The sequence below is a fragment of the Tiliqua scincoides genome, chromosome 11 (genome assembly GCF_035046505.1).
Source record: "Tiliqua scincoides isolate rTilSci1 chromosome 11, rTilSci1.hap2, whole genome shotgun sequence".
Lineage (NCBI taxonomy): Eukaryota > Metazoa > Chordata > Lepidosauria > Squamata > Scincidae > Tiliqua > Tiliqua scincoides.
Genome location: NC_089831.1, coordinates 13666966 through 13680829, shown reverse-complemented (window position 1 = coordinate 13680829; position 13864 = coordinate 13666966). Strand labels below are relative to the sequence as shown.

General features: G+C 47.4%; 1 protein-coding gene and 1 pseudogene across 3 annotated transcripts in view; one reads left to right on the top strand and one right to left on the bottom strand.

The window, feature by feature from the left end:
* The window catches only part of PKNOX2 (PBX/knotted 1 homeobox 2), a 328938-nt gene that overhangs the window by 251832 nt on the left and 63242 nt on the right, over window positions 1-13864 (top strand). The window lies entirely within an intron of this gene.
* On the bottom strand, window positions 5279-5395 carry LOC136662653 (5S ribosomal RNA; annotated as a pseudogene).

The following is a 13864-nucleotide window of genomic DNA, read 5'->3' as shown; positions in this document are numbered from 1 at the left end:
ATAAACCTAAAAAGTTTGGCAAAGCTTTAGAGATTCCAGTCTAAAGCGTCAGTGATCTAAGCCAGCGGTTCTCAAACAATGGATCTGGGACCCACCAGTGGGTTGTGACTCAGTTTTTGTTGGGTCATGAAACTGACAGGGCTAGGTCAGGCTATTAGGCTATGTGCATCAAGGGTTAAACAAGCTGCTCCTTTGGGGGGGAAGCACTGATGCCCAATCACTATTACAGCCACACCTCATGGCTGTAGCCTCTAGGGCAGTGGTTCTTACACATTTAGCATCGGGACCCACTTTTTAGAAAAAGAATCTTGTCGGGACCCACCAGAAGTGATGTCATGACCGGAGGTGACATCATCGAGCAGGGAAATTTTTAACAATCCTAGGCTGCAATCTTGCCTGCACTTACCCACGTGTAAGTCCTATTTACTGTAATTGTTCAAAGCATATACATAGTAGTCTGTTAAAAGTACAGGTCTGTAACATTTCCCCAAATGCAGTCACCTACTATGGTAGCATCAAGTCTAATTTATTAAAAATAAAATATTGAAATGAATGGGGACCCATCTGAAATCAGCTCACGACCCACCTAGTGGGTCCCAACCCACAGTTTGAGAAACACTGCTCTAGGGCATTAAGCCATTTCTGTCCAACATTTGTATATATGCAACAGGGACCAAATGTGTACACCTGTGGACTGGGGAGAAATGGATTAATGCCCCCTCTTCTCTGTTGTGCAGAGCTGAGTGCACTGGGAAAATTCCTACAGCGAAATTCCCATGGTGCCCCTGACTTGCCCCCAATGGCATCCTAGATAGTACCGCTGTCACTGCCACTGAGATTTCAGGGCACAGATGGCCAGGTAGGTCCTGTGATGGACATGGACTTCCAGCCAGTGCCAGACCTGACCAAACCTTGGCACAACCTCTACTTTTTTTATAAGCAGGAAGGAAATTGAACAAATCTATTTTGCTTTTGGTCATCAACTCCACAGTTCCTCTTCTGGTCCAGAAGGGCACAGACCACTTGAGCAATTTATCATTTGAGCTGATTACCCCAAATCAATATAACTGGGCCTCCATAGGTTAGCATTTCAGCAAAAATAATTAAGAGGTGATCACGTTTTGAGTGAAAAGAGTTAAATTCTCCATCCATTCTCCAGCTTCATGAAGACATGACTGGAACCTCCATGCCTGTACAACAGATAGGGCTAAATTATTATCGATGTCCCTGTTGTCTTAGAAAACAATGAATCATTGAGTGTCTTATTAATACACTATTAATGTATTACAAATACAGCTATGCTGGCCAGCTCTGGGAATTCTTTATCGCTCTTGATGGCACATTTTTGGGATTATTTTCTTTCTCTCTCTTCCCCTTACCATCAAGAAATTTACAAAAAGGCAAGGTAAATTAAAAAGCCTGTGAAAAATGTCACTGCTGGGATAATTAGCTGGCCTATACAAGTGCCATCAAATCTTGCAGCTGAAGGGGAAATTCTGCCATATCCAGGTGGGGTGGATCAAATCAAGGCCACAGGACATCACACGCATATTGTTGCCCAGGCTGTGTGCCAGTGCGCAGTGTTGATACATCGCTGTGATCTGAAAGCATCCTGCAACCCAAACAGGTGGAGCAAGGAAAGCCTTCAACTTCCAATCAGTTGTTTTTTTTCCCCCTAAGCAACATGGTCAGACCTATGAAATTGATTCAGATTGTGGAGAGTTTAAAAATTCATTCCATTTGAATTGCAAATGAGGAGGTTAATGGGAGACGTTCAGGTGTCCTGGTGAGGAAACAGTGTCAGGAGGGTGACTGGGAAAAGAAATACTGAAGAATGTACTGATGAATCCTATACACCAAAGTGGTGTTCTCAAAGTGTGCATCGCAGCTCCCTGGGCCACCTGCTGCCCTGGCAGGGAGACCATGGTGCAAGCCTCCAAGCAGCAGGAGGAGGCTCAGTGTGGCAGGCAGAGCCGCAGTGCTCAAAAACCACATGCTGCTAAAAGCCCTCCCACTTGCCCTGACCCTCTTACTGCTGTTTGGAGGCTTACAGCAACCTCCCGAGTGTCATCACCACCACTCAGTTCCAAGTTCCGAGGGCATTGCAACAGTGGTAAGTTTGGGAACCACTGCTATATAGACTTACCTGGGAGTAAGTCGCTGAATGGGGGTGGGGGCCTTCATTCTGAGTAATCAAGGCCTGTAATTGCAGACCTCACCTTCCGGACAGCAAAGAATTGTTCCCGTGTCAGATTTAGCAGTGGCATTGCTGGGGGGGACTACAGGGGGTGCGGACCGCATCGTGTAACGCACTCGGGGAAAGAAGTGTGTGTGTGTGTGTGTGTGTGACTAGCCAAAATTGTGAAAATCTTGATATTTCCAAATAATACCAGTATGTTACATATCATTCAATGTGCAATTTAATGCATAATGCAGTGAAACAAGCAATGTTGAAATATCTGCATTCCAGCAAAAGGTATTGCCATAAACCAGAAAATGAAAACGCAACTGCCCTATGGAACAAAAAGTAGATTTTCTTAACTCAAAACTGACCAATGAGACTGCTTGTTCTGAGAGCCAATGAGGTATTTTTATGACACAGCAGGGAACCAGTGAGGTGTAGTATAAGTCAGCCCTCATTTCCGTGTATCAGAACTAACACTAGAACTCTCAAATCGTCAGTTGTCTGTCATCAACTCTGTCTGTCTGTCTGGACACTGGGTTACTGATTTGTTGGGTGACCTGTACTGTTATATATTAAAATAAATAAATCAAGTGAACGGGGGTGACACCAACCTTAGTGATGCCACTGCATTTAGGTTGTGCGTATCATACTGTAATTTATTCTGTATGGTCTGGTACAGGAGGAGATCCATCATGGGGGGGGGGTGACACGGTGAGCTTTTGCACCGGGTGACACAAACCCTAGTGGCGCCTCTGAGATTTAGGAGACTTCATCTCCTGCACCTTCTTTTTGTGACACAGTCAGGCGAAGCGGAAGGAGCTCCCAGCTCCATTTTACAGCATTACACAGGGCCTGCAAATGACGGTCAGAGCAAATCACACAAATCACCCAGCGCTTTATGGCACGGCAAGGAGCTGCTTGGGTGCCCCTTTCCCTCTGCAGCATCAGCCTGTGATAAACCAACACCTGCCCCGTAGATCTGGACACGAGGAAAGCTCAGAGTTATGCCTCCAAACTGCCTGGTGGGTGAAAGGCAACTTCTGGCTTTGGAACTAAATTTCAGAGTTAATGCCCTGCTAAATTATTTTTTCTGTGTGTTAGTGTTGGCTGTAAAAGCCGAGCGACTGCACATCCCTGCAAAGTCCCCCTGCACAGCCAAGGCTTCCAAGGTCACTCATGGAGGAAAGGCAGCGGTGCCCAGCAGTCAGATTGCTGCATAGTTGGTTGGGCCTGTAATTGAGGTCCTCTTCCCTGGCCAAGGTCATTCTGAAGAAAATGGTTGAGTGGCCATGAAGTTACTGCTCAGGTTTATAGTGTGTCGGGAGTTTTATCACCCATAAAAAGAATTTTACAAAATTATTTCTTCTCTCTCTCTCCCCCCACCCTTGGCTCTAGCTCCCGAAAACGTGTTTCCAGAGCCCTGACTATTCAGCAGCCTGGCTTTTGGTTATCTTGCACGTAATCTTTCTCCCTCACACCCTTTCTGAATCATAGATGCTGAAACTTGCTCATCCACTTAAGCAAAGCGGGAGCAGAAAAATGCAGGGGAAATTTTATTTAAAATGTAAAAAATAAAAATTAAAAAAAATTAAGCCTTTGTGGAACAGAAAGGAGTCCCTTTCTGGAAAGAGAATAGCAAAGGGCTTTATCTATTATGAAAAGGCTCCTTGATCTAAATTAACTTATTCTACCTGCAATGGTTATGAAATGCAGCTAGACCAGTGATGGCATTGGCTTTTGCAATAAGGCACCAAGTGTCAGGGCTGGCCCATTCATGAGGCCAACTAAGGCGGTTGCTTCAGGTGATGGGTTGGCAATGGATGCATGCAGCCTGCCTTCATAGTTCCTTCTCCTCCTGCTCCCTCAGCTCAAAAAGGAAGAGGGTTGATGCTTCAGCTCAGCTATTTTCAACCAGTGTGCTGTGGCAAATAGGTGTGCCACACATGGTCTGCAGGTGTGCCACTGGGGTTTGGGGGAGGGTAATTAGTTGGGCCATTGGGGTGTGAACCCCTCACCAACAGCATGGTGCGCCTTGTCAATTGTCAAAAAACTGATGGTGTGGCCTGAAAATTTTTGCGGCTTTTGTCAGTGTGTTGAGAGATTTAAAAGGTTGAAAATCACTGCTGTAGCTCACTGTTCTCATCTCCTCCACACTTCCCCTTTCAAATGAAAGAAGTGAGCGGATACAGAGGAGCGACAGAGGTGGTGGTTGGCACGTCACTGCATAAAGGTGTGTTGGCATTTTTTGCATGCCACCTTTAGGTGCCAGGAGTTCTTGGGCCAAGCTCAGGGGACACAGTTTTTTCTTTTAAAGTGAAACTACATGATGTTCTAGCCCAGGGGTGCCCAAACCCCGGCCCTGGGGCCACTTGCGGCCCTCAAGGCCTCTCAATGCGGCCCTCAGGGAGCCCCCAGTCTCCAATGAGCCTCTGGCCCTCTGGAGATTTGTTGGAGCCCACACTGGCCCGACACAACTGCTCTCAGCATGAGGGTTACTGTTTGAACTCTCGCGTGAGCTGTGGGATGAGGGCTCCGTCCGCTGCTTGCTGTTTCATGTATGTGATGCAGCAGTGGAAGAGAAGGAAAGGCTGGTCTTGCTTTGTGCAAGGCCTTTTATAGGCCTTGAGCTACTGCAAGACCTTCATTCATTCATATAAGTTCATCTTTAATATATTCTTCTTATATTCTTCTTCTAATATTCTATAATATATATATTATTATTCTTATATTCATCTTAATATATTTTATATATATATTTAATAATTTATGTAAACTTATGTAAATTTATTCAAATTTTAAAGGTAAATTAATTCTCTTTTTTTCCCCGCCCCCGACACAGTGTCAGAGAGACGATGTGGTCCTCCTGCCAAAAACTTTGGACACCCCTGTTCTAGCCCAAAAGCAATTTCATAAGTCGGTTCCTGAGCACTGCAAGGTTAGAAAGCGAGTGAAAGATATTTATTTATTTATTTATAATCTACCTTTTCAATCCCTACACTAATTGAAGTGTTCCATTATTAGAAGCAGAACACGGAGGAGGTGTTCTTGAGATTGGTTGGTTGGCAACCTTCAGTCTCGAAAGACTATGGTACAAGCCTACAGCACCCGGTATTCCCAGGCGGTCTCCCATCCAAGTACTAACCAGGCCTGACTCTGCTTAGCTTCTGAGATCAGATGAGATCAGGCATGCGCAGGGTAACAGTTGCTGCCTAAAATCAATGAATCGGGGGGGGGGGTGAGGAGGATTGTGCCTGCTGCCCTACCTCCAGGCACTCACATCATGTGCAGGGTAACAGTTGCTGCATGCGCAGGGTAACATGTTGGCCATAGCAATGGAATAGGGCAGTGGTTCGCACACATTTAGCACAGGGACCCACTCTTTAGAATAAGAATCTGTCAGGACCCACCGGAAGTGATGTCATGACTGAAAGTGACATTATCAAGTAGGAAAGTTTTTAACAATCCTAGGCTACACACTTACCCAGGAGTAAGTCCCATTGACTGTCATTGTTAAAAGCATATACATAGCAGCTTGTTAAAAGATGAGAGCTCCCTCCACTGCTTGCTGTTTCACGTCTGTGATGCAGCAGTGGCAGTGAAGAAAAGGCCAGCCTTGCTTTGTACAAGGCCTTTTATAGGCCTTGATCTATTGCAAGACCTTCATTCATTTATATGTTCATCTTTAATATAGTCGTTTATGTAAATTTATTCAAATTTTAAGTGTAAATTAATTCTCATTTTCCCCGGCCCCCAACGCAGTGTCAGAGAGATGATGTGGTCAGAGAGATGATGTGGCCCTCCTGCCAAAAACTTTGGATACCCCTGGAATAGACTAATGAAGTTTTGTTGTTTCGGGATAATGGCCCCCGGGCTAACAAACCATGCATGACTTTAACTTTTTCAATAGGACAGAATACTGTGAAGCCCCTTAAGAAATACTGAAGCCCTTTTTAAGCCCCTTAGGAAATGAAGACATTTGTTTCAATCTTCATTACTCAAGCCCATACTCTTGAGTGCAGAAGGTCCCAAATTCAATCCCTGGGTTGAACCCTGATTCAAACTGTGTTGAATTCCTAGTAACTCCAGGCAGGATTGGGAAGGGCTCCGGTATGAAACTGAGCAGACCATGCTGAGCTAGACGGTCCGACTTAGTGTTAAGGCAGCTTCTGCATTTTTGTGTACATGCCTGTCAAAAGTCTACTGTTTTTATGTGACAATAAGCCTTCAATTCCATCACCTCTGCAATCCAGAGAATGGCATGTGTTCATTGCATGATGTGTGGTTCCTTACCAGAAATGCTTTGGGGTGGGGATGGGGAGGGGAGAGTGTGCACACTGATGTTTTAAAGCCAAGAGTTTTTCTCCATCTCCCACTCTGCTCTCCAGCTCTGCCCCCTCCCCGTCTGCACTCTCGCTCTCCCGGCAGTTCTCCTCCTGGCTGACTCGCACACCGAGCACTGCTGAATGTGCTAAATTAGGCCATTAGAGGAATTCATTTCTCTTTATTAGCCTGTGTCAAATCCTTTTTATTAGTGGCTGAAAACGACCTCTCTTTTGCAGTAAAATGTCAGGCCAGTTCAGCCCTTTTATTTGTTCTGCGCTGACGAGGATCAAACTTTCCCTGAATTAAGTGCAGAGAGATTTATTTCCTCCAAATTTTGAATGGCTTAAGGCAGAGGTGGGGGGAAGGGGGTGCAGGGGAGGTCAGCGCCGGTGAGCCCAGCTCAACTTCAGTGACGGTTTTACACCCAGTTAGGATCTTTCCAGTTGATTATTTTTTAAATGCACTTATTCACACCAGTGCTGACCTGGAACGAATGTCTAGATCCTGTCCATCGCGCTATAATGGCAAGCAGGATGGCCTCGTTCGAGGAGGTGGCTGTTTGCAGCTTTTCAAAAATAAATTGGCAGCAGAGATGTCAGCCCTGGGGAGGGGGATTGTCTCCACTATGAGTGCGATCCAGTTAGACTCACAGAAGGGCACTGCCAGATGGGAATTTAATCTGGGATTGTCATACATGGTTCACACCTTTTTGGGGTGGGTGGGGGCAGTTCACACAGTCTCATCATCCACCCATTGTTCACCTGTACTTTCCTGCAATGAATCATCACATCTGTCAAGAGGGAATGTCCATTTTAAAAATTAGCACAGTCCTTCCCCCCCCAAGGCGCATGAAACAGGATAAAGCAGGGAGGGTCAGCCTACTCCAGTGTTTCTCAGACTGTGGGTTCAGACCCACTAGGTGGGTCGCAAGCCAATTCCAAGTGAATCCCCATTCATTTCCATGTGTATTTTATTTTTAATATATTCGGCTTTGATGCTACCATGGTATGTGACTGCATTTGGGGAAATGTGGCAGGTCTGTACTTTTAACAGGGTACCATGTATATGCTTTTTAGAATGACAGTCAAGGGGGCTTACTCCTGGGTAAATGTGGATAGGACTGCAGCCTTTGGGATGTTTGGGAAAAAATTTTTTAACAGATCAGCAACTGCTTGAGAGGGTTAGGAGGGACAGAAGGAGGGAAGGAACCATGTGCACCAGCCTGAGCTCCTTGGAGGAAGGGTGATATAAAAATGTGGAAAATGAATGAATATTCCTTGATGGGCCTTAGTCTGGTGTCACCTGATACAGCCACCTCGTTGAAGCTAAGCAGCTTTGAGTCTGGTCAGTGCCTGGATGGGTCACCACTTAGTATGTTCAAGGGTAGCCTGTTGACTAGGTTCTGAAGCAGTCAAACAAAAGGTGATGCATACCAGTGTGAAGAGTATGTATGGCACCTTCTTCTGCAGACAAGAGGCTCAGGGCCAAATCCTATCCAATTTGCCAGTGCCAGTGCTGCTGTGCCAATGGGGCGTGTGGTGCAGCCTTGGGTTATCTATTCCTTCTGTGAATTTTGCTGTCTAGCCATTGCCACTGCTAATTGCTGTGCTGTTGGGAATCCCCTTTATCTGTCAGCAACGAGCAACTTAAAACCCTCTCAGCTACATTCTGTTTGATGCTGCCTTGGTGAACGAAATGATCTCATTAAAAAAAAGGAATCAATGAAGCCACCAAAATATTGTATTTGTTTTCTTCACTTTCCTCTGGAATGGCTGTTTTTCATGATGGATGGAATTCCTGTTCATAGCAGAAAGAAGTTGTATTGAGATGGGGGGAGGGGGAGAATAAAAAAAAAACTTATTTTGCCCCTCTAACTTGATAGACTGTATAGCAGTCTTGGTTGCTTGCTTCATTGGTTGATAATAAGAACTTTTACTTAACAGTCAGGAATGAAAATGAACAGAGTCTGTCTCGTGCTCCTAGAATGCTTTGCTGGCACTCTTAAAAATATTGATCTATGGGAGGGGGACGACACTAAGGCTCAAATCCTAACCCACTTTCCAGCACTGGCATAGCTGTGCCAACGGGACATGTGCTGCACCCTGCAGTTTGGGGGGCACTCACGGAGGCCTCCTCAAAGCAAGGAAATGTTCGTTTCCTTATCTAGGAGCTGCATTGCCCTTTTGCTGGTGCTGGAAAGTGCGTTAGGATTGCTCCCTAAGTTGTCCAAACTTACCTCACACAACTCTACAATTTTTAGAGTCTACAACTCTGCCTCACTCTAAGGCAGTGGTTCTCACACTTTTCACACTGGGACCCACTTTTTAGAACAAAAATCTGTCAGGACCCACCAGAAGTGATGTCATGACCAGAAGTGACATCATCAAGCAATTAAATTTTTCATAATCTTAGGCTGTAATCCTACCCACACTTACCCAGGAGTAAGTCCCATTTACTATCATATACACAATAGCCTGATAAAAGTACAGATCTGTAACATTTCCCCAAGTGCAGTCACATACCATGGTAGCATCAAGTTTAATATATTAAACTTACCCAGTAGTGTTCCAGCATCTGCACCTGCCATCCCTCCTCCTGCTCCTTGGATTTGAAAAGAAAGGGGTGAAGTATGGAAGAGAAGTTGTTAGGCCATAGCATTAGAGATGCTCTAGCCCTGGCATCGGCAACCTGTGTTTTTAGAGCCGCATGCGGCTCTTTCACCCATCTGCTCTGGCTCCTTGCAGGCTGGGATTTAAAGGGGCAGGATTTAAAGGGATTTAAAGGCTGGGATTTAAAGGGGTGGCTGCTGCTTTCCCCTTGGGCGGAGGAGGAGATTGTTTTGTGCAGGACAGGCTGCTGCTGCTTTCCCCTTGGGGGGAGCAGGTGATTGTTTTGTGCTGCGGGGGTGGGAAAGGGGGGCTTGGCCGCTCCTGCCTGGGAAGATGGTGTGCTGGGGCTTTGCCTGCTCCCGTAATGCGCTGTGCGCCCTCTGGCTTCCTGAGTGTGGCTGGCAAGGGGTGGGGGCGCCAGGCGGGTGGGCTTCCAGTGGGGGTGGGCTTCCAGTGGGGGGTCGGTGGGGGGCGCAGAGGCAGGAGGGGGAGCCCAGGCAGGGCTGCCTGGGTGGGGGGAGGCAGGAGCAGCTCCCAGGAGAGGGCAGAAGGCGCCTGCAGTCCCCTTGTGGGCATCTCCTGTGCACACAGCTGTGGGGTGGGGCTTGGCACAGTGAGGCAATGGGCATGACCTCACTTTTGTCTTGTAGGGCAATAGGTGAGGCAGAGCATTGGGAGGGGGGAGTGTTGACTTTGCAAGGGTGGGTGGGTGGGGAAGAGGGAAGCTGTGGAAGGGCTGCCTGTGTAACTCCATCTTAACCTTGCTTTTCTGGGGTGCCATGGGGAGCAGGAGGGCAGAGATGGGGCTGTGGGAGCCTTAGAAAGGGGTGCTCTTTCAGGAGCAAGAAGGATGGGGGTTGACCTGGGGAAAATGAAGAGTGCTAAATTCAAGGGTGCCATCTTAGCATGCACCATCCCAGTGTGTGCCCAGGGCGACCAGAGGTCTGCTTTTAACAGGACATGTCCTATTTTTTAGCCCCATGTCCTGGAAAAGAACTTAAATGTCCTGCTTTTCCCTGTGAGCAGGCAACGCATCCCCTCTTGTAATTAATAAATTATATGTATTACAGTTTTAAATTCAATAATAAGTAATTTTAAATTAGGCACATGAGATCAATAATACAATATATAAAAATATATATAATCTATATGTATTGGCAACCTTCAGTCTCGAAAGACTATGGTATCGCGCTCTGAAAGGTGGTTCTGGCACAGCGTCTAGTGTGGCTGAAAAGGCCAATCCGGGAGTGACAATCCCTTCCACACCGGGAGCAAGTGCAGTCTGTCCCTGGTCTGTCTCCCTGGCTATGGGCCTTCCTTCTTTGCCTCTTAGCCTCAGACTGTTGGCAAAGTGTCTCTTCAAACTGGGAAAGGCCATGCTGCACAGCCTGCCTCCAAGCGGGCCGCTCAGAGGCCAGGGTTTCCCACTTGTTGAGGTCCATCCCTAAGGCCTTCAGATCCCTCTTGCAGATGTCCTTGTATCGCAGCTGTGGTCTACCTGTAGGGCGCTTTCCTTGCACGAGTTCTCCATAGAGGAGATCCTTTGGGATCCGGCCATCATCCATTCTCACGACATGACCAAGCCAACGCAGGCGTCTCTGTTTCAGCAGTGAATACATGCTAGGGATTCCAGCACGTTCCAGGACTGTGTTGTTTGGAACTTTGTCCTGCCAGGTGATGCCGAGGATGCGTCGGAGGCAGCGCATGTGGAAAGCGCTCAGTTTCCTCTCCTGTTGTGGGCGAAGAGTCCATGACTCGCTGCAGTACAGAAGTGTACTCAGGACGCAAGCTCTGTAGACCTGGATCTTGGTATGTTCCGTCAGCTTCTTGTTGGACCAGACTCTCTTTGTGAGTCTGGAAAACGTGGTAGCTGCTTTACCGATGCGCCTGTTTAGCTCGGCATCGAGAGAAAGAGTGTCGGAGATCGTTGAGCCAAGGTACACAAAGTCATGGACAACCTCCAGTTCATGCTCAGAGATTGTAATGCAGGGAGGTGAGTCCACATCCTGAACCATGACCTGTGTTTTCTTCAGGCTGATTGTCAGTCCAAAATCTTGGCAGGCCTTGCTAAAACGATCCATGAGCTGCTGGAGATCTTTGGCAGAGTGGGTAGTGACAGCTGCATCGTCGGCAAAGAGGAAGTCACGCAGACATTTCAGCTGGACTTTGGATTTTGCTCTCAGTCTGGAGAGGTTGAAGAGCTTTCCGTCTGATCTGGTCCGGAGATAGATGCCTTCTGTTGCAGTTCCAAAGGCCTGCTTCAGCAGGACAGCGAAGAAAAATATTGATCAATATATAATTATATAATCAATATATAATCAATATAGATGAGTGTTTTTAGCTTTTATTTTGTGGTCCTACATTTTTCTTCAATATCCTACATTTTGGGGTGACTTGTCCTCTTTTATTGTTATGACATCTGGTCACCCTGTGTGTGCCTCAGAGTGCTGTCTCAGGGCCCAATCCTATCCAGTTTTCCAGTGTCGGTGCAGCCATTCTAATGGGGCATGCACTGCATCTTGTAGTGGGGAGTCAGTCACAGAGGCCTCCTCAAGGTATGGGAACTTTTGTTTCCTTACGTCTGGGCTGCATCAGTGCTGGAAAGTTAGATAGGATTGGGCCCTCAGTCAAGATATATCTATCTTGACAATAAGTATATTGTCTGGTTAGCACAGGAAGGGGAGCTTGCAGCAGATCATAAAGGTAAAAAAACCTATACATGTAGTGTTATCTTCATTTTATATGTCAAAAGGGTTTTGTGGCTCCTGAGGTTTTGTTTTCTCAGGAAAACGGATCCAAATGGCTCTTTGAATGTTTAAAGTTGCCGACCCCTGCTCTAGCCCCTCTCCCCACAATGCCTCTTCTCTGCATTTCCTCTTCCTCTCATCTCTCCCCCACACTTCCTCGTCCTCTCTCCTTTCTGTCCCCCTCTTCCTTTTCAAGTTCAGAAAGAAAGAGGAGGAACAGGGGTAGGAATACAAGAGTCAGCTGCTTCCTGCCAATCCACAGTCAGATGTGACCTCCTGTCCTCATAGACAGTGTTGGTCCTGGATTTTTTTTGTTTACCAATGACCTTATGTGAATGCTTTTGTGATCAGGGTTGTCAGTAGTGAAAGCTCAGTTTAAAAACAGACATGTTCCAGCAATCTGAGACATTCAACATGAAGTATGGGGCAAAAGTTGTCCCATGGTATTGATATGTGCAGAACTTGGGCTCAGTTGACTGTTGTAACGTGGCCTGGTAGGATCCTAGCTGTGCCTTTCATGAGCCAATAGACAGCCTGTCTGAGTTTGTCTGAGCCAATAGTTACAAAGTTTTGTCTGAGCCAATGGGCTCACTGTTGAGGAACATGAACTGTGTATGACCTTGTAAAAAGCCCTTGAGAGTTGGAGGACCAAATGGAAAACTGCTGCATTGGAGAGACAGAAGGAGGACTGGGAGGGGCTGAGCAGGAGACTTGAGTGCCGTGTGCAAAAAGGCTGCAGTACCATCAAAAGAAAGGTAGGGGGCTGCTGTGCGCAGAGCCACTGAGGCTATAAAAAGGGCTGCACCAGCACAGAGAGCTCAGAGACCACCAGGGAAGAGCTGCTGAGAGGGGTTTTCAGACCAGGCCCTGCAGGATGAGAGACCGAGCCACAGAGCTGCTGTGAGGAGCTTTGGGGAGTGTCTGCAGAGAAGGAGCTGGAAGAGCAAGCTGCGGAGACCAACAGGAAAATAAGCTGTGAGGAGCAAGCTGGGAGGAGCTGAAACCTGAGCTTTGAGGGAGAGCTGCGGAGAGAACTGCTGGAAGGAGCCCTGGGAGAGCCTCTGAGAACCAGAGAAGGGAATAACCACCCAACCTTTGCCTGGCTTGCCTCAAGCCTGCCTCAGCTCCTCAGGGAATTTGGAATGAGGTCATTTTGATTTGTTTGGTTCAGATTCCATTCCTCCTAATAAAAAGCCTCAAACTTAGCTTGGTGTCCGTGGTCTCTTTCGATCCTGTACAACAGTATCATATGATCAAATTTGTTTCAGGGTAAGCATCTAGTTAGGAGCAGGCTGACCTTCTTGGGCTGGTGTGAAGTGCAGTCCAACTTAACCCTTTTCACAAAACCAAAGTATATACAGCAAACACATGTGGGGAGGTGCCACCAGCATACTCATGTTCATTAGATTGTGTTTTACAGTCCCTTTATACCAGTGGTCGGGGAACAGGGGTAAATTACCCCAAATGGGGTAAAAGTGAAAATCTGGGGGTAATGAGGAGGTTGCGCTGGCCAATGGCGGAACTATCGGCATAGCAGCAGTTATTACGGTCCATTATAGCACGGACGGCCAGTGTCAGTGTGTGTCAGTGTCACCGCATCCTCCTTCTCTGCTCTGCTCCCCCCCCCCCGCTCTCTCAGTGGACTGCTCCAGCGTTTACGTGTATGGCGCAAGCGCTGTAGAGAGAGCGGGTACCACCTGATCCAGAGCCGCCATCTTCAGTCTGCCTGTGAGGAGTGTCAGACGAAGAAGCGATAGGTAAGGTTGCCTTACCTAACTGTGTGCGGGCACCGGGCGGGGAGGTAGCGGAGGGAGTCAGCGCACCCGCTCTCCACCCGCTCCAGGGGGCCAGCAGCGGGCTGGTGCGCTGTGTGCACACCGCCCGCTGCCCTGCTCCCTTCCGCTCACCTTCAGATGCGGTGAGCGGAAGGGAGCAGGCGATACACTCAGGCTGTATCCACAGCCTGCGTGTATCGCAGCCGCCCGCTCTCTCCGCTCTGT